This window comes from Rattus norvegicus, chromosome 2 (assembly GCF_021556685.1).
Source record: "Rattus norvegicus strain SHRSP/BbbUtx chromosome 2, alternate assembly SHRSP_T2T, whole genome shotgun sequence".
Lineage (NCBI taxonomy): Eukaryota > Metazoa > Chordata > Mammalia > Rodentia > Muridae > Rattus > Rattus norvegicus.
The window spans coordinates 32021693-32041377 of NC_141535.1; the positions used below are offsets into that span (position 1 = coordinate 32021693).

The 19685-nt window shown below is 42.3% G+C and overlaps 1 protein-coding gene across 1 annotated transcript in view; it reads right to left on the minus strand.

The window, feature by feature from the left end:
• Tnpo1 (transportin 1) overlaps window positions 1-13547 on the minus strand; it is a 124526-nt gene extending 110979 nt beyond the window's left edge. The window contains exons 1-3 of the mRNA XM_087621445.1: window positions 13252-13547; window positions 5639-5862; window positions 4696-4731 (exon numbers count right to left, since the gene is read on the minus strand). The gene's annotated coding sequence lies outside the window, so the exon portion shown is untranslated. The remainder of the gene's footprint in view (window positions 1-4695; window positions 4732-5638; window positions 5863-13251) is intronic.
• Between the last annotated feature and the right edge of the window lie 6138 nt (window positions 13548-19685).

Sequence of the window (19685 nt, forward strand, 5' to 3'; positions counted from 1 at the left end):
GGTGAATGGGTATAATGAAACAGTTTTAGTTCAGCTGTCGACATCCAAATGCTTTCTTATATCTTAGTCAAGTTAAAAATGAAAGGGTGGGCCAAGAGCACTGGAGGCAAAGTATACACAGCCCCCTCGTTTTAGAGAGAAAGACACAAAGGGATGAACAACTGATCACAGTCCAACTGGACTGGAATCCAAGTGTTATTTCTTATTTTCATCTCCTTCCTTGTTTGGAAATACTTTGGGGTTTTTTGGTTTTTTTTTTTTTTTTTTTTTGTCTTTAAAATTTTTAAAGAGAAACAATTCTTACATTTGTATAATCTTTGAATCAAAGTGTAAAAAAAATCTCAGATCTCACTGAGACTGTTAAAACATGAACACAAATAAGCAAATCCGAGATGATAGTGATATCTTGCACGGAGAGAAAAACATGTGGGAAGTGAAAAGTAGCGATGGGTGGTAACTGTTCAAGACCAGCAAGGAATCCCCCAGAACTGTTTAAATAAATACCACTTAGTGACAACTTCAATAATAAAACCACAAAGTCATCTCAACAAAAGCCCTAAGTGACACAGGACAAAATTCAACACTCAGTCTTAAAACACCTTAAAAATTGTTGGACTTTCTTCACACTAAAAACCAAAGGGCCGGGAATATTAACTCTGTGATGAAGCATGCTGGGAAGTTGGTTTCATCCCTAGCAATGCAGCAATGAGGAAAAGACATGAAAGGTTAAAAAAAACCAAAAAAACAAAAAAACCTAAGAGATTCAGTAAAAATATTAAGGGGTAGAGCAAAACTAGCAAACATGTCCCTCTAAAAGATAGATAAATCAAAGGTGCCCCCACCTTTTAATGCCCATTTTAATGCCATTTTTAAAAACTATGATAGTATGCCTTCCAGAACTAACGAGAAGTAAACATTGGCAAAAAAGTGAAATTAAAATGTGATTTAAAGAATCATGAAATGCAAATAAAGCATCCCTGTTACTGCAAAACTGTCAGGTACTAAGAGCATCCAGGGAGATAAACGGATACAAACTAACAAAAACACCTAGAGTCTTCCCTAACCCTTACATTAGCGGTTAGCTGTGAGGCACTTGTCGGGATAACTTGGAGGTTTTTGCAAACGATTAAAACATCAATGAAAGAACATTTTAAAAACAAATGACTGTAGAGACAAACTAGTAAAAGTAAAGACACTTCTCAGGCTGACTGACAGGTGAGGCATGCTCCTATCAAAAACCTCAGGATACTTTATAGAATTTGATAAAATGATTGCAAAAGTGTTTGGCCAAGCAGTTGAGCAGTATTGTCTAACACACAAAAATTATTCTTGCTAGATATTAATGTTTTAAAGGATATAAAGGAGAAATGACAGGAAAGTGATAAAAATGAATAATTGAATGGACTTCAAGTATGATAATCTCAGCTCAACTGAATAATCAGGAAAGTAGCTGTCACTTAACAGCTAGCAAGAATCCAAGTTAAGGGGTTGGGGATTTAGCTCAGTGGTAGAGCGCTTGCCTAGGAAGCGCAAGGCCCTGGGTTCGGTCCCCAGCTCCGAAAAAAAAAAAAAGAACCAAAAAAAAAAAAAAAGAATCCAAGTTAAGGCTCACATAACGACCACATGGCTGTTATCCCTGCAATTCAGCTGAGGCATGAAGGTTATGGATTTAAAGCCAGTTTAGGCAACATAGCAAGGCTAGTCTTGGCACCACAGCTAATCCTGGCTCAAAAGAAATTAAACAAAAATCCCCAGAACAAAGAAAGGCATCTGGTGACATTGTGGACAAGAGCTAACCCACACCACACCCTCACCACACAGTAGGTGCACTCATTCTGTAGGAGGCTGCCCAGACCTTCCAGCGTGTTAGGTACATTCATTCTGTAAGAGGCTGCAGGACAGGACTTGACTTGCTTTAGAATTTTGCATTAAATCATTTAAAAGTTGCAAGCTGTTTTCTTTCACCTGGCAAAATGAGACGGCCAATAGTCCACTTATGCCCTCAGGGCTCTTTGAATAATAGACCAAAGCCAGGGCTAAAAGTCATCCAGTCAGAGAAGCATAGTCACCTCACTCATTCTAAAGGTGGTTGCCAAAAGACCTAATATAATATCAGAATATTACCACTTTTTGTTCTCTAGATCTGCATTCAAATAAACAGGATGTTTGTTTGCTTGTTTATTTATTTATTTAGGGTTAGGATCTCACTGTGCAGCTTTGGCTGCCCTGTTATTTTAACCAGGCTGGCCATGAACTCACAGTGATCTACCTGTCTCTGATGCTTGAGTACTGGGATTAAAGCTATATGCAGCCCCAATCTCCCACCCCAAACCTGTTTCCTTTTCATAGGTGTTCAGTAAATATCATGTTCTTGCTTTTGGAGAATGTTGAAGTCTCTGGTAAGCTAACAATCTTGGCTCTAAAGTATAAGTTGCGTTTGCTGGGCTTTCTTTTTTGTTTGTTTGTTTTTGTTTTTGCTTTTGCTTTGTTATTGTTTTCAGGATCAGAAAATTATGTATCGGGGCTGGAGAGATGGCTCAGCGGTTAAGAGCACCGACTGCTCTTCCAGAGGTCCTGAGTTCAAATCCCAGCAACCACATGGTGGCTCACAACCATCTGTAAGGGGATCTGATGCCCTCTGGTGTGTCTGAAGACAGCTACAGTGTACTCATATATATAATAAATAAATAAAATATTAAAAAAAAAGAAAAAGAAAAAAGAAAAGTATGTATCCCTGGAATATGGATTCAAGCCCCCACTTTCCTTCCAAAGTAGTTGATGTAAGGACAAAAAGGGAGGGAGGGGAGGAGGGAAGGAAGAAGAGAGAAGGGAAAAGAGGAGAGGACGGGAGAAAGAGAGGGAGGAAGAGACAGGCTGAAATATAGCACTAAGGTTGTGTAGATCTTGCCCTTGTCTAGAGATGAAATATAAAAAACAGGCTTTCAGTTGGAGCCAGGCTGTTAGAACACTGTTTAGATGGGACCATCAGTACCTTCCCCATGGTTTTATTTAAGACATAGTAACTCAGACCTGAGAAATATACTGCTGATAGATCATCACTGACTTGTCTGATCCCTGATGGGAATTTTTACCACCAACTTCCTCTTTATAACTGCTTTTTGAGGAGAGACATGAAGTATAGAGATGCTCGTCTGTCTAACTGACTCCTTTCTTCCCACGGTTCTTAGGACTCTTGTCTAGAGTGTAGAGCTGTCTGGAGATTTCTGCTATTGGGGGTGAACAGGTCATCGCTGATTGGGTGTTCCAAGCCTGCTCAGTCAGTCAACAGGTTCTTCAGGGCAGGAACAAGGATTAAAAAGAAAAAGACAATTAGACAGCACTGTAGCATGACCCACCCCAGTCAGTTCTGAGACTGAAGCTGGTTTATTATTTTCCATTCTGATTTTATACCACTTTAAGTTCAAGTCAAATAATATCACTTCTGTGTCAAGGAACTTAAGCAAGGCAATTAAAAAAAAATATCCTGTAAACACCTTTCTAGGGACTAATCAAGATGACCAAGACAGAAGGCCTTCCATACCTGCTTCTGTTGAGCCTGCTCTGAGCTTTACATTAACTCAAATGTAAATGTTCTCAATCTGGGCCTATTCTCTGAGTTCTGGCCCAAAGTCAGATTCCCACCTTGGGCTTACTTTTGTATTGGCTGGATGTCAAAATCCCATCAAGTGTCTAGAAGCAAGTGGTCCCCAAAGGCTCTCCACATCTCCCCCTTATTTATTTCATAAACAAGACTGCATCTGTGTTAGGTTGTTCTGACAAAACCGCCTTCCTTACCTGTCCTGGATTATGTATTATCAAAAGCAATGCTATTCTGTTTTAGGTTGCGCAGAATCTTACACGTCCTTGGCTTGCCAGCCGGCTACATTAATAACCCTGTATGGGAATCCATTTTTAGTTTCAAGCCATGTATTTTGGCCACCAACATGTTCTAGCATGACCAAGCTATATAAACCATTCTGGAAACTTGATCAGGATGGGAATACGGACCTCAGGCCACGAATAATTTTTATCAGCAATATCTGTAGCATCAAATCTCAGTGGAGCAGCATTCCTTAAATCCATAATCTCCGTGTGCAAAATCAAAACATCCAGAGAGGTGTTAGAATTATGCCTAATACCCTGCGTCTTTGAACTTTTTCCCAATTAAAGTGACTACCATTATAAATATTAGAAGTAACACAAATCCATTGGTATTTAGCATGACACTCAAGATGGCTTCTTACTATTAAACTCTGACTCTCCTCTCCAATAATTTGAATAGTATCGTAAAGAGCATCAATCTGTTGTTCCAAATGCCTATCTAAATCCTCTTGAATACTCAGAACACTAGTACTATTTTTTTTTTTTGCTAAATGATTAACAAAAGTATCTGTCTTAACTTCTTGTATCAAAGCAATTGCAGAAGCAGTGGTGCTAGCTATTAATGCAATTAAAGCTGCTCTACCAGCAATAATCAAGCCTACCACCTTCTTGCTTCTGCTTAAAGCCTGACTCACTTCCTCCAGTATTTGTAAGCCTTTTCTAGAATACCAGGGTCCTGTAATACTCACAGGCAATAGAACAAATCTGGTTGATAGACCACCATAACAGATATGCCAGATTTTCAACACACTAACGTAATTAGAAAGTGTGCAATTAGGGGTTGGGGATTTAGCTCAGTGGTAGAGTGCTTACCTAGCAAGTGCAAGGCCCTGGGTTCGGTCCTCAGCTCTGGAAAAAAAAAAAAAGAAAGTGTGCAATCAACACAACTCACATTAAATACTATAGAAGACAGAGAGGTGAATGCTCACAGCCAACCCTGAACTGAGAACAGGGTCCCCATTGGAGGAGTTAGAGAAAGGATTGAAGGAGCTGAAGGGGTTTGCAACCCCATAAGAACAACAATACCAGCCAACCAGAGCTCCCAGGGACTAAACCACCATCCAAAGACAGACCCATGGCTCCAACTGCATATGAAGCAAAGGATGGACTTCTGGGGCACCAAAGGGAGGCAAAGCCTTGGTCCTGCCAAGGCTGGTGCCTCCAGTGAGGGGAATGTCAGGGTGGGGAGATGGGAAGGGGTGAGTGATTGGGTGATGGAAAGGGGATAACATTGAAATGTAAATAAAAAATATACAAGACAAGAAAAAAAAAAAAAGAAACAAAAGTAATTTTAACATGGCCCATTAGGAGGCTTAACACATGTATTAACACTTGTTCGAAATCCAAATCCAGATCTTGTCCCAATTTTGTCTATAGCCAATGTAACGTCATAGAGACCTACAGCTAACTTCCAGGCCTATGGACATGTCCTTCTGCCCAATGTTTGACTGATTCCCTACCAAATCAATAATTCACGTTTTACTGGAAACATTAAACCACATTGGGGGTTGATTTTAACATTTTCTCCATCTAATAACTTTGTTAAATGCCAGTTCCACATTCTCTGCAGGTTCAGATCCACAAGGATCTCATGAGGATCAGTGGCAATTCCCTTATAATATTTAAGCAGGCCCATCTCTATGCTCTGGGTTACAGTTTGTGAAATGTTTTTCTTCCAAATATGAGTAAACACAGAAATATACCCATCATTTGTATTATTCTTCACAAAGCAAACAGGAATCCCATTACCAAACACCTTGAAAGTCATCGTCTAATTATATAAGTCAACTCCTCTGTCCAGGGAGATCCAAGAAGCGGAGTATTGTTACTGGTCATGAGAATCTCTGGTCTGGACCACACTGCTGGGTGTATCAGTGGTGAGTCAGGAATGTAGACCCAGTAGACTTCACTGTCATCATCATCAGAAAGGGAATCAGCAGGACCAGCCTTTCTAGGCAGCCATCACTCTCCATTTTCTTCCTGTGAAAAAACACAAACGTGACCTAATCCCCATGTGAGTACAGGGCTGGGTCCATGCCATTTGTCTGTCACAGGATCCTTCCATTCATGGAAGCATAGGTAGTGGAAGTGTGAGGATGCCAAAAATGCTCAGCAGCTGGATGCCCATAACCATTCAAATCCTAAAAATTTGAAAAAAGAGCATAATTTAAAAATTTTTGGTGTAAGGGGATATAACTCCCCCTTTTTTATTTTATGAAGATATTGAGCTCCTCCCACAATACCTTGTCCTTGAGGATTATAAGGAGTCCCAGCAGTATGGCTAATATTAAATTGTCAACAGAAGAATGTTCAACTGCAATTGCCAGTTCTATTATCTGTCTTAATCTGATTTGGAACACCAGCATAGACAACATAGGCAATGACTAATTAATTACATTTTTAGTTGTTTCTCATGTTACAACAGTTGCAACTAAGAAAGTCTAAAAAGGTGTTGTTGCGCTTGCCTAGCAAGCGCAAGGCCCTGGGTTCGGTCCCCAGCTCCGGAAAAAAAAAAAAAAAAAAAGATGTACCATATAAAAAGGTGTTGTTGGACCTGAAGGACCACCACCAAATATCCACTTGTACCCAAAGACCACCAGAGCTGAGATTCGATGCAATCAGCAAGAGGTTTATTAATTTTGGCGCGCCAGGCTTCCTCAGCCTTCAAGCGGGAGAAGGAGAAGAACCCTGTCCTACAGATACAGGCTACTTTTATGCACAAAAACCACAAAAATCACAGGAATGGGGATGGGTACATCGAGGTGCACAAGGATTGGTTGGAACCATTTGCCCTTTAACTTCATTGGTCCACGTCCTGGTCACACTATCTTTGGTGACCGCTTTAGGTGGTAGAAATTCCCTCTGGTCTTGCCAGTCATGAGACTACCACCTGCTGGTCATAGAACCATGAGGACAGAGTATAACTAGGTCATAAAACCACAAATGGGTGGGGGAGGTATAACTGGTGGAATTTCCCGGCAGGGGATTTTTCTTAGGGGAGGGGTGTAGCTTGTGGAATTTTCCTTCAGTTCCACAGTGTCAATAGTCACATGTACATATTTTAAAACTTTTTTTTAAATATTTATTTACTATATATAAGTACACTGTAGCTGTCTTCACACATATCAGAAGAGGGCATCAGATCCCATTACAGATGGTTGTAAGCCACCATGTGGTTGCTGGGAATTGAACTCAGGACCTCTGGAAGAGCAGTCAGTGCTCTTAACTACTGAGCCATCTCTCCAGCCCACATGTACATATTTTAATTTTCCAAAATCAGAAATATGAGTAACATCCATTTGCCATAACTGATTAGGTAGGTAGAAGTCCTTGAGGATTAACACCACATTATGTGGTACAGGAAATTGAGGACAATCAGGACAGGCTTTTACAATTTGATGCGAGCATTCTCCAGAAATAACAAATTTTTGTCTCAAGCTGTTACTATTTTGATGATGTAAAGAATGAGAATGTTTGGCTAATTGTTCCTGTGTAAGGCCTATAATCTGCCTTGTATGCAAATCTGCTGTGGCATTGCCCTCACTAAGGGGTCCTGGCAATCCAGTATGAACTCTTAATTGTCCTATAAAGTAAGGGACAGAATGTTCTCTCAAATTAAGTTAAAATTGTATAAACAATTGCAAAATTTGAGAATTGGCAGTATCTAAAAAAGGAACAGTTTCAGTCAATTATGAACCATTAGTTATATACTGGCTATCAGTATACAAATTAAAAGCTTGATTTTTTTTTTCAGCATTTCTAAAACAACAGCTACAGCACATAGTCTGATTATTTGTGCTGAAGCAGGGGGAAACTCAAGAGAATGAACATGTGATCCAATTATATATACTGCCTTCCCATTAGATGAGCGATCTGTAAATACAGTAAATTGTGGTCTGCATGCATACATTTATAAGAAATACAAAAGCATGCATAGAGGCAAATTATATAACAACTTTTCCTTGGATAATTATTATCAATTTTGCCTGAAAAGTTTGTATATGCAATAGGCCAAATATCAGTATTCTGCAATAACCAATTTAATTGCTGTTTGGAATGAGGGACAAATTTTTTATCAGGTTCTTTCCCAAAATACCTTCATGATTCTAACCTACAATCCTGTATTAACACAGCTACAGCTTTTTTTTTTTTTCTTTTTCTTTTTTTTTCGGAGCTGGGGACTGAACTGAGGGCCTTGCGCTTGCTAGGCAAGTGCTCTGCCACTGAACTAAATCCCCAACCCCCTACAGCTTTATAATAGGGTGTTCAAACTTCACTTGGAGATGGAGAAAGATGAATCCGAATGAGTGGTCCCTTTTGCCATAGAACTGCTCTGGATGCATTAGAAGTAGTAGGACCACAAACAGCATCTGTTGTTGGCTAATCGCTTCCTCTACATTCTGCAAAGCTATTCTTCCCTCATGAGTTAATTGTCTTGTTGAGGAATTAGGATTCCCATCCCCTGTGGGAACAACAAACAGAGGCAAATAATCACAATTGAACATTTGTTGTGTAACTCTTATTTGGACTGTTTCAAAAGATTCTCATGTCCTTCATTATATCTCTTCCCTACAAATTAACAAGCAAGTTAGAAACAATGTAAGGTTGAAAACATCCTTGGTGTCTGTGATGGTTTGTATATGCTTGGCCCAGGGAGTGGCACTATTAGAAGGTGTGGTCTTGTTGGAGGAAGTGGGTCACTATTGGGGTGGGCTTGGAGACCCTCCTCCTAGCTGCCTGGGGAGGCTCAGTCTGGTTCTGGATTCCTTCAGGTGAAGATGTAGAACTCTAGCTCCTCCTACACCTTGCCTTTCTGGATGCTGCCATGCTCCTGCCTTCATGAAAATGGACTGAACCTCTGAACCTGTAAGCCAGCCCCAATTAAATGTTGTCCTTTATAAAACTTATATTGGTCATGGTGTCTGTTCACAGAAATAAGACAATGAGCTTCTTCAATCCTTCCCAATGTAAGAGATCACTGCTTTCCTCAGGACTCTGACTTTGCCCTATTCTGTTGGCACCAGCGCCACCACTGTACCAAGAACCAGGCGTAGGCCTGCGAGGTTTAAGAAAAAAGGACACATACTCGGGTCATTCGTGTTATGAGAATGCCCAATCTTTTACTGTGGTTCACGGAATATATGCCCCAAGTTCACTGGGTGGAGAAATCCAGGAAGCACAGTGGAAAAACAGGCTTACGCCCTCGGGAACAAAGAAACAGGAACAAAAAACCAGGAACTGATTTAACAGTGTTATCTCCCAGGTGTACCACCCAGGCATACCACCCAGGGCAAATAGAAAGGCCAAGGCATTCTCTGTTAGGAACAAAAGGCTTCCACATGCATCAATCAAGGCTCAGCAGGGGTCAAACCCTGATGGGGCCCCGGGAGGGTCTGACACTATCCCTTGTAATTGAGTAATGGTAATTGTTTTAGGCCAAGGTCTAGGCCATCTGCTCCTGTGTCCAGCAGCCATGTAAATATATTTCCATTTATTCTTAAGACTAATTCAGATCTTTTAGCTTTTATAGCTTGGACCCAATGAGCATCTGAAAAAACAAATCCTTTTGCTCCTCGGACGTTAGGTTTAACCTTATTTTTTGTCATAACCAATGATCTAAGCAGTAATTGAGCAATTCTCTGTCCTGTTTGAATGACAGAAATATGAGCAGGTGAAGTGATCATAATTTTAATTTCCTGGTATGATCTGCATCATACATCTCCTGGGTTAATCATCAATCCTGCCGTACTGCTGCTGCTTTTTCCCAGTAACAATCCTATAGCTCCTGACAGTAGCGGATCATGTATATTCCAGTAGGAAGAGCCTGCACCCCCATTTCAGGAGTTAATTCTGTGTAGTCGGATGGACTGAGGTGCAGTCCTGCACTGTCTGGGGTGGCTCCGAAGAGATTCTGAAAGGATTGTTTTGTTGAGGAATGAACTGCATTGCCCCATAACATTGCTTTGGGTCCTGGGGCTAGCCCCATCTCCTGTGTCCCTGATGGAGAAGATTTTCTGAGTCCTCTCTCTTAGACCTCATTAGCACAATGAGTCCCTTTCTTGCATCTAGGACAGAGCTCTGTTTTTCTCCCATTACTATCTCCCTTAGTTCTATTTGGACAATTCCTCACTTGATGCCCTATCTGTCCACTCCCAAAACAACCTCCAGGAGGCCCATTGCCTCCTCTTTCCTTTTCCAGTCTGTTGAAACAAAACTTCTCATATAGTATTTCCCTGTAGCACAGTGGCTATGGCCACACCCTGCACAAAAGAGGGACCAATGTAGGAACATAATCTAATATAGTCTGTAATAGTTTTAGTCCTTCTATAAGGTCTTATGGCAGCCTGAGAGTGTGTTTGCAGTCTCACAAGTCAATTGTTTTACTAAAAGCATTCCAGCATTAGCATCTCCAAACACTCTCCCTGACACTTTAATCAGCCTATCAACAAACTCCTCAGGGGTTGGGGATTTAGCTCAGTGTTAGAGTGCTTGCCTAGCAAGCGCAAGGCCCTGGGTTCAGTCCCCAGCTCCGAACAAAAGAAAAAAAAACAACTCCTCAAAAGACTCATCGGGTCTCTGCCTTATCTATCCCCCCCCCCCCCCAAGCTGGGGACTGAACTCAGGGCCTTGCGAATGCTAGGAAAGCGCTCTACCACTGAGCTAAATCCTCTGCCTTATTTTTGAGATATCTTGAAACAAATTCCCTTTATTAGGCAAGGTATTCCAGGACCTACGAGCAGCACCACCAGTTTGGGCATAAGTACCAGGATTAAAGTGTAACTGATTCTGTATTTCCTGATATCGACCTTCTCCTGCTAACATCTCATAAGTAACCGGATTGTCAGCTCTAGCGTTTAACTCTGCTGTCTGCTGACATCGTTCAAAAAAATTCCGGTTTTCATAACAGACAATATCCTCCCCCGAAACATGTACGAGCTAACTGTTTCCAATCTGCAGGTGGAAAAGCCTCAGTAGACAGGCCATCTAATATAGACACGGTGAATGGAGCAGTAGGTCCATACTGAGGGCAGGGGGGTTTTTAATTCCTTTAGCTGTTTAAAGGAAATGAGAGTGTGGTATCTAATGGAATTCTCTTGCTGATCTTGCACCTCAAACACAGGGCATTGCAAAGCATATCCTTGTATTGTAAGGGTCGAAGTGAATCTTAACTACCGGGAGTTTCCCAAGTGAGACACGGGAATGGAGTTCAATGCAAACACAAGAAGTTTATTTTCCAGCGCATCGGGGTCAACCCTCAATCAGCCCCTTGTGGTGGGTGAGTGACTGGAAGCCGACCTCGAATGGCTATAATGAGAAGTTTTTACACTTTTTAGGGGTACAAGTTACATCAGCAAGGTTACACTTTAAACTTATTGGTTAAGCATATTGACCTTTGAATCTATTGGCTAGCAAGCATATGACATGCATTCGAACTCTCTCTGGGACCAGAGAGTCAGGTTACCAGCAGTCACATCACAGTACATTCTGTGGTTTTTCAAGAATGTCCCTGATCATCTGGAGAACTGTGGGTGGAGAATAGAACTTGGCCTTGCCTTGACCCGAGGCGGGAAGCCTAATCTTGACCTGAGGCAGTGGGAGTAAAGCTGGCAAAAGCCCTTAGGATCCTTCACAGGAATTCCATAACCTACGTACTTTCTACCAGGCCAAGCCTCTTAATAGCTCTTACACTTCAGTAAGAACTGGGGCCCTTCAGTATGTCTTCCCCTCGTTCTACAGCCGGCTTCAGTCTTGCCTGAGGAGGTGATAACAGAGTAACACTAGGATTTAAAGTAAGAGGTTTCCCCTCATTCCTGTTACTCTTTAAAGTCACTGGAGGAGGCAGAATCTTCACTTTTGGCACTGCTACGGGTGCATCCTTCTCAGAATCTGGACTGGAGCTACTCTTTTGTTCTGAGAACTTGCTCAAATCTTTCAACACGCTGAGCTAACTCCTTTTGTTTCATCTTCTTCTGTCTCTGGGATATCCTTGCCCGAGACTTTGGAAATAGGAGGTGCGGATGGAGCGGCTTTGTCTTTTTTTTTTTTTTTTTTTTTTTTGGAGCTGGGGACTGAACCCAGGGCCTTGCGCTTCCTAGGCAAGCGCTCTACCACTGAGCTAAATCCCCAACCCCCGGCTTTGTCTTTCTTATTGCTTTCACTATCTGCTTCTTCCAATACCTTACTGTAAGACTCCAAGTGAGTCTTAAGTACCGGGAGAACACTGTCCCCCCCCCCCCCCAACCCCAAGTGAGACATGAGAACGGAGTTCGATGCAAACACAAGATGTTTATTTTCTGTCGTGTTGGGGTCGACCCTCAATCAGACCCTCAATCAGCTCCTCGTGGTGTGAGCTGTCCCATAGGTGCTAGAAATCAAACACATGTCCTCTGGGAGAGCAGCCAGTGCTCTAAGCTGCTGATCCGTCTTCCCAGCCTCTGGCTCTAATTCCTCAGGATGGCGAGCCTTGAGTGCAAATGTGAATGCCGTTCTGTTCACTGTCTCAACTGTCCTTCCTCCCTCCAAGACAGAAGCCACTGTTTCCGCTCTGCTTTCGGGTGATGGATCTTTAGTGGGCTCTCGCTAATTTTGCTTACAGACTCCTCTAGATGTAATCATTCAGTTTGCTTAATTATAGAACAGCTTTATTTGCTGCTACTCAGAATAACTACTAGGCAGTAAGCATTCATCTTCTCTTCCCCATTGATCTGTGTTATAGTTTCCACTATAGTAACACTCATGGCTTCATGAATAGAAGGTGACCCAGAAAGGCTATAACAAGCAGTTTTTATACTTTTTAGGGGTACAGGTTACATCAGCAAGGTTACAGTTTAAACTTATTGGCTAAGCATATTGATCTTTGAATCTATTGGCTAGCAAGCATGGGCAGATTATGACATGCATCTGTGACCAGAGGGTCAGGGGACTATCAGTCAGTACAGTCTTCGGTTTTTCAAGAAAGTTCCTGCTCCTCCCGAGAACTGTGGGTGGAGAAAGGAACCTGGCCTAGCCTTACCCCGAGGCAGGTGGGCATAAGCCTGGCGGAAGCCTTCAGTATCTAATTTTATTCTTTCATTCTTGGATCTAAAGTATCTCTAAGGTCCAAAGGCTAAAAGCATCTATGGGAATGTTTTTCAGGACCATACATTGTATAGTACCCTTTTATCCCTTCTCCTACTTTTTCCCATGTCTGTAAACTTCTTGTTCCTTTCTCAGGGAACCAAGGACAGATTTCTTCTATAAAAATCAGAAACTGGGTAGGCTGTTTTTGACTTATCTTTGCTTCTCTAGCTTTTTGTGGATCCTTAAGCACATACACACAAAAAAAGTATTTTACCATTATCCTGCCCCATTCTTATGGGGTTTACTCACCACTGGCCCAAATCTTCTTTACTTTCCTTCAGGCGCGACTCCTCTTCCCGCAGTGTCCTTCGCTGTATCCCGCTTACTGGAGCCCCTCCTTGAGGTGACACTTGACCAAACCAGCTCAGTCAACAGGTTCTCCAGGGCAGGAGTGAGGATTAAAAAGAAAATGACAATTAGACAACATTGTAGCATGACCCCAGCCAGTTCTGAGGCTGAAGCTGGCTTATTATTTTCCAGTCTGCTTTTATTCCACTTTAAGTACATGCAAAATAATAAGATCAGTTCTGAGTCAAGGAACAAGCAAGGCAATAAAAAAAGAAAAAAATCCTGTGAACACCTTACTAGGGGCTAGTCAGGATGATCAAGACAAAAGGAATGTCACAGTTGCCTCTGTGGCGCCTGCTCTGAGTTTTGCATTAACTCTAATGTAAATGTTCTTAATCTGGCCTTATTCTCTGAGTCTGGGCCCAAAATCAGATTCCCACCTTGAGTTTACTTTTTTTGTCGTATCCGGATGTCAAATTCCTGCCAAGTGTCTAGAAACAAGTGGTCCCAAAAGGCTCTCCACACCAATAGTTGCTGGCATCCATAGTATATTTACTTTTTCACATCCAAATCTGCTGGGCATGGTGGCAGTAAATGTCCTTAATCCCAGCACTCAGGAGGCTGAGTGGGTCTCTGTGACTCTACATGGTGAATTCCAGTACAGCCAGAGCTACAGAGTGAGACGCTGTCTCAAAAACAAATAAAAACAAAACAACAACAACAAAAAACAATAATAAAAATCTGCAGCACATTTTTGTCAATTGACCAGTCAATCAATCACTTTTTGTGATACTGGTGATCAATCCGGTCCCTATATGTGTTAGGCAAACACTTTTCCATTGAGAGAGCTCAAAGTCCATTCTCGGGAGAGAAACTAATAATGCAGAATGTCATTCTGGAGAAGTGTTACCAGATGACAGGGCGACCCTCTGGGACCCAGTAATAACAAGACCATGAGGACTGAATCGGTGGAGCAGTAATGGGCACCCGGGAGGCCAATCCCATGGAGAATTGGGTTTCTCAGAGACTAGAGCACGCAGGTATGTGGTTCTCCTAACTTGGCTATTAAATGTGGCCTTAGTGTGTGCTTCTGTGGTCTGTGGACTTCAGCCTACTCCTCTGTTATTCACTGCACAACTCTATTGGCTGTTGATTACACGCTGGAGCTAGACTAACTTCATAGGCACACCGATGGTTAACCATCTGCGCTTAAGGACAAAACGACAGGAAGTTAAATATTAACAAATCTAGTGGTGAGGAATTAAAAAAAAAAGAAAAGAGGAGAGGAAGCGGCGACGAAAAAAATAGAGGCTGGAAACACAGGCTTCCCTGAACATTTTAAATACCTCTAAACAAACAAACAAACAAAAGTAACAACAACGAAAACAAACAGATACAGCAAAAGAAGAACTCAAACAAGAGGTGGAGGAAATTCCTTGAAGGAAATTTAAGGGGCAGCATTTTGAATTTGCCAGACTTCAGAGACAGCAAAGGCCTCGCAGCTCCTGGAGAGTAAGCAAACAAGGAAAGAGTTGCAGGTAGCTGATCTGCAGCTTCATCTTCATGTGGGCGGGGACAACTGGAGGGGGGGTGAGGGAGTGGCTGGGATGGGGGTGGGGCTACCCCGGGAGCTGTTGCCTGTACCTGGGATATATTCTTCTAGCTGGGCTGCCTTGTCTGGTCTCAGTGGGAGAGAATGTGCCTAGTCCTGCAGAGACTTCATGCCAGGGCGGGGCAATACCCACATGCTTAGAGAAAACGGGAGGAGGGAGAAAGGAGGGATTGTGGGAAGGGGTGACCAGGAGGCCGGGCAGTGAGCAGGATGTAGAGTGAATATGTAAAAATAATAATAATAAATTTAAAAAAAAGAGTTTTCAGCCGCAATTATGTACCTCCACATCGAAAGCAACAACACAGTAATGCGTGAAATTTAATGTGCTTAAGGATAGGTCATAAAACTATGAAGAAGCCATGCAAAAACACAGAGGCATCACCGACGTTAATATAGATCGAAGCAATATAGTCACTTAAAAATCCAGAACACGGTAACGTAAATGCCCTATTGCATTGAAGAATAAGCCAAATTTCACTCTTAGTGTTAAAGCAGCTACCATCTAGGGTGCTTTCCTTGCATAAAGGACCTTTCCCTTTGGGGAGATTTAAGTATTGGTCCTGGGGCTTAAACTCAAGGTCATAAACATGCCAGGCTGGTCACCACCTCTGAACTATCTCCCCAACCCTCATTTTACATTTTCGAGACAAGTTGCCCAAGCTGGACTTGAATTCACTCCGAAGCTGAGGCAGATCTTGAGGTAGTGATATTCTTGCCTCCTGAGTCTCTGGGATGAGAGGCCTAACCATCTATCTGACCTGTGTTACACGAACATGTGTATCTATGAAATGGCCTCTTCTTCAAAGCTGCTGTGATTATCTTCAATTTACACAGGAGGAAACTGGGGTGCACGAAAGCTGAATAATTATTTTACCACATGGCTAGTCCAGGAAAGAGCTGGAATTTGAAGCTTCTGTATTGAGTTGCTCCTGAAAGAGAAAAGACTCCAAGGCTTTCTGGTAGAGACAACATTTGCACTGTGAAAAAGAAAGCAGGTGGGCACCATGCGTCTGTAGTACAAAAAAAAAAAAAAAAAAAAAAAAAAAAAGCTAAATGCGTTAGGATTTATTTGTTCCCAAGATAAAAGTTGTTCAGCCACAGTTAGGTTAAGGTTTCTTTCCCCAGAGTATGGGCCATACATTTCTCTAAAGAGTCACCCGTCCTTTTGAGTCTTCTCTACGTTTTTATGTATTTGCATCACTTATAAGTGTTGGCAGGTCCTGCCCCAAGTGGACAGATGGCTTGTTCTGCTGCAGTGGCCTATGGCTTCATATAGTTTGTCATTGCGGAAGGTTGCTGGAACGAAGGGCCTTCAGGAATATAATCACTTTCTTCCCTGATACTTTCTCATGCTTCTTTGACCTCACATTTCCATTCTTATCTGTTAGCCAGTAGATTTCTTAGTAGATTTCTTGCTCTTAGTGTATCTAAGATTTTGTGTTGTAAAATGTTAAGAAAGAAGTATCAAAGATTGAGAGTAATTTTTATGAAGTAAAGTTGAAGTAAGGGAAGAAACCCATGTAAATGTTGTGGTTTAGCATAAAAATCTCTCCATATCTTTCCCCATAACTTACAAAAATGATACGTTCTATTTATTAGATGTCTACCAGGTGCCAGGACCGATGGCAAACTTGCTAGGTAGTTTATTGTTCTTAATCCTATGAAGTCTGCATTATTTACTACTGTCATCTCATAGGTGAGAACACAGAAGCTTGGGAAGCTGAGTTATTTCCCTCAGGACTTAACCCACATCTGTCTGTGTCTAAAGGTCAAGCTGTCAATCATAAGCCGACTACTTCCTGCCTCTCCTTTCCCCACCCCCAACAAAGGCAGAGCTACTTTCTCTTAATGTTTACTTGTGTGACAGTTCCAACCGTGTGCCTATGAACAGCATTCCAGTCAGTTGCCTTGGGAATGAATGATCATCATAATTAAAGCTAGGCGTGGCTCACAGTGTTGAATATGGAGTTCTTCAGAGAGAAACCTGCCATGCTCTTAAAATAGAGAGGAAAACCAGTAAGAGAATATGAAAGTAGAAAACAGACACATTTACATTCATGTTTCACAAGCATCTTTCTGGAAAAGGAAGGGATTAATGCCGGAAGAAACGAAACTCTGCCCAAACACTTCCACCATTCAGTTGCGAGTCTTCCAAAAGTATCCCACCTTCCCTCCCCGCGTCGGGTTAATCCTGCAAAATGCATCCTTCCGTGAAAGTCTACCACTCACACTGAAAACTATGCTCCCCAGTGGTAAATCCTGCCACATGTCACTGAGCTCTGTCATGAATAGTTTCCCATCTTTCTCGGCTCTCCTTCTACTTTCTTTCTTTTTTTTTTTTTTTTGGTTCTTTTTTTTCGGAGCTGGGGACCGAACCCAGGGCCTTGCGCATCCTAGGCAAGCGCTCTACCACTGAGCTAAATCCCCAGTCTTAAGATAGAGCCTCACTATGAGGCTGAGAACAACCTCAAACTTGAGGACCACCGGCCTGCGCCTACAGACGTGTATACCACCACACGAAGCTCTGTTCTCCTCCAACTTGAGAAGTGAAAAAGAAAATTTCTCGCAAACATGTAGGATTGTTGAAGCTATGGTAACGAGTAGCCACCATAACTGGTTTGAGTGCTGTCCAACCAAACAACAGCTCACTTCTCTGAACACGGTCTCCTAAGGCAAACTCACTCCTGAAAGGCCACGAGAGAGGAACAGACGCACTCCGGTCAGCACGCCTCTGAGTGTTTTTTTTTTTTTTTTTTTTTTTTTTTTTTTTTTTAAGATTTATTTCATGTATGTGAGTACACTGTAGATGTCTTCAGACACACCAGAAGAGGGCATCAGATCCCATTACAGATGGTTGTGAGCCACCAGGTGGTTGCTGGGAATTGAACTCAGGACCTCTGGAAGAGCAGTCAGTGCTCTTAACGGTTGAGCCATCTCTCCAGCCCACGCCTCTGAGTGTTAACCCAGTCAACGGTGGTTTCACCCGAGCAATCCGAGTTCAATAGGTGATGCCTTCCTAGTTACAATTTTGAGAGGCAACCGATTCCCAAACCTCATGCCTCCTCGGAATCCAAAATAGGATCAGCCCTTTGTTCTACTTGAGAGGACTGTGCCCAACTTACAGGCTCAATTACAGGCGAATCTCTGCTGTTTCGCCGAGTTCTCGATGCCGATCACATTTTGTCATTCTAAGACTTGTCCACAAACAGGCCTTTGTTTAGACTTAGGGTCTGTATAAAGCCTGGTTTGGGGGTTAATGATGCAACATATGGTAAATAATTAGACCGAGGTCTTTGTGTAAGGCAAGTAGACCTTTCATTTCGGAGGCAAGCCACTTGGTGATTTTCGGGAGATTAACCTACTTACTCTCCTGCTTGGTCCCCCCCTCCCCCTTTTGCTCCTGTCCGTCTTTACACGCCATCTCCGTGAGTTTTGTTTCATATTATTTGTTTCTGTGGAGTGTAGAAGGGGGTGTTCTCTAACGGATATGTGGACGTATGGCCTGATAACTTTCCACGCCCAAGAAGCAAGCCTTGGGGACTAATGATGGAAGCCCATTAGACAGTGATCAATTGCTAAGAAAGGGGAGGGAACTTAGTCTGGGACCAACCATAAAACCATCAACGAAGGCTTCGTTTTATCTGGCGATTTATGAAGTGAGCCCCCTTTGCTTTACCCATCCCAGCAGTCAAAGATCATCAGGTTGATATCTGTATGGTTCCTTCATGTCTCAACCCTTTCACAGGGCTCACATATCAGACATACTGTATATCATACATTTGCAGTAAGATTCATAACGGTAGCAAAAGCTATAGTTATAAAGTAGCAAGGAAATAATATTGTGGTCCCGGATCACCACATGAGGCACTGAATTAAAGGGTTGCAGCATTAGGAAGGTTCAGAACCACTGCTCTAGCTGGTTAGGGGTCCTCTTCATCCATCTAACGTTCGTGGAGTAAACTGACCACGACACCATCTTTTCCTTACGGGTTACGGATTTGTTCATGTCAGCAGGTGTCTTTTCTCCTGAAGGAGTCCCTGCTTCCTTTAAGATGTGCTACAGCTCAAGGGGTGCGGCCGCAGCTCAGTCCTGGAGCATTTGTCTGGAAAATACTACGTCTTACATCTGAGACCTATTATTGCTAGAGAAAAAGAAAAAGAGATGTCCTGTATTTAAAGTGGTTAGTGCGGGGCAAAAGAGGATTTGATTTGGAATAACAACACATTTGACATCTATAAATATTTAAATTGGACTGGAGAGATGGCTCAGCGGTTAAGAGCACTGACTGCTTTTCCAGAGGTTCTGAGTTCAATTCCCAGCAACCACATGGTGGCTCACAACCATCTGTAATGAGATCCCATGCCCTCTTCTGGTGTGTCTGAAGACAGCAACCGTGTACTCACATATATAAAATAAACAAGTCTTTGGGGTTGGGGATTTAGCTCAGTTGTAGAGCACTTGCCTAGAAAGTGCAAGGCCCTGGGTTCGGTCCTCAGCTCTGAAAAAAAGAAAAAAAATATTTAAATTAATATCTTTAAGCGAAGTCTTAAACAGGAGGGAAACCACCAGCAAGCAGTCCTTTTCTTTAGTGGTATCCTAAGGTCCCTTGGAATCATTCTGATACCCAGAGAATCTCTCTATGGCTTCTCAGGCTTTCGAAGCCTCTTTCATTGTCACGTGAAGAACAACACTTTCTTTTTCTCCTCTGCTTTCTCTGACCTTCTAAATCAGCTATGCTTTTCCTGGGCAGTCACGATTATACTGTCAATTTACTTTTAGGTC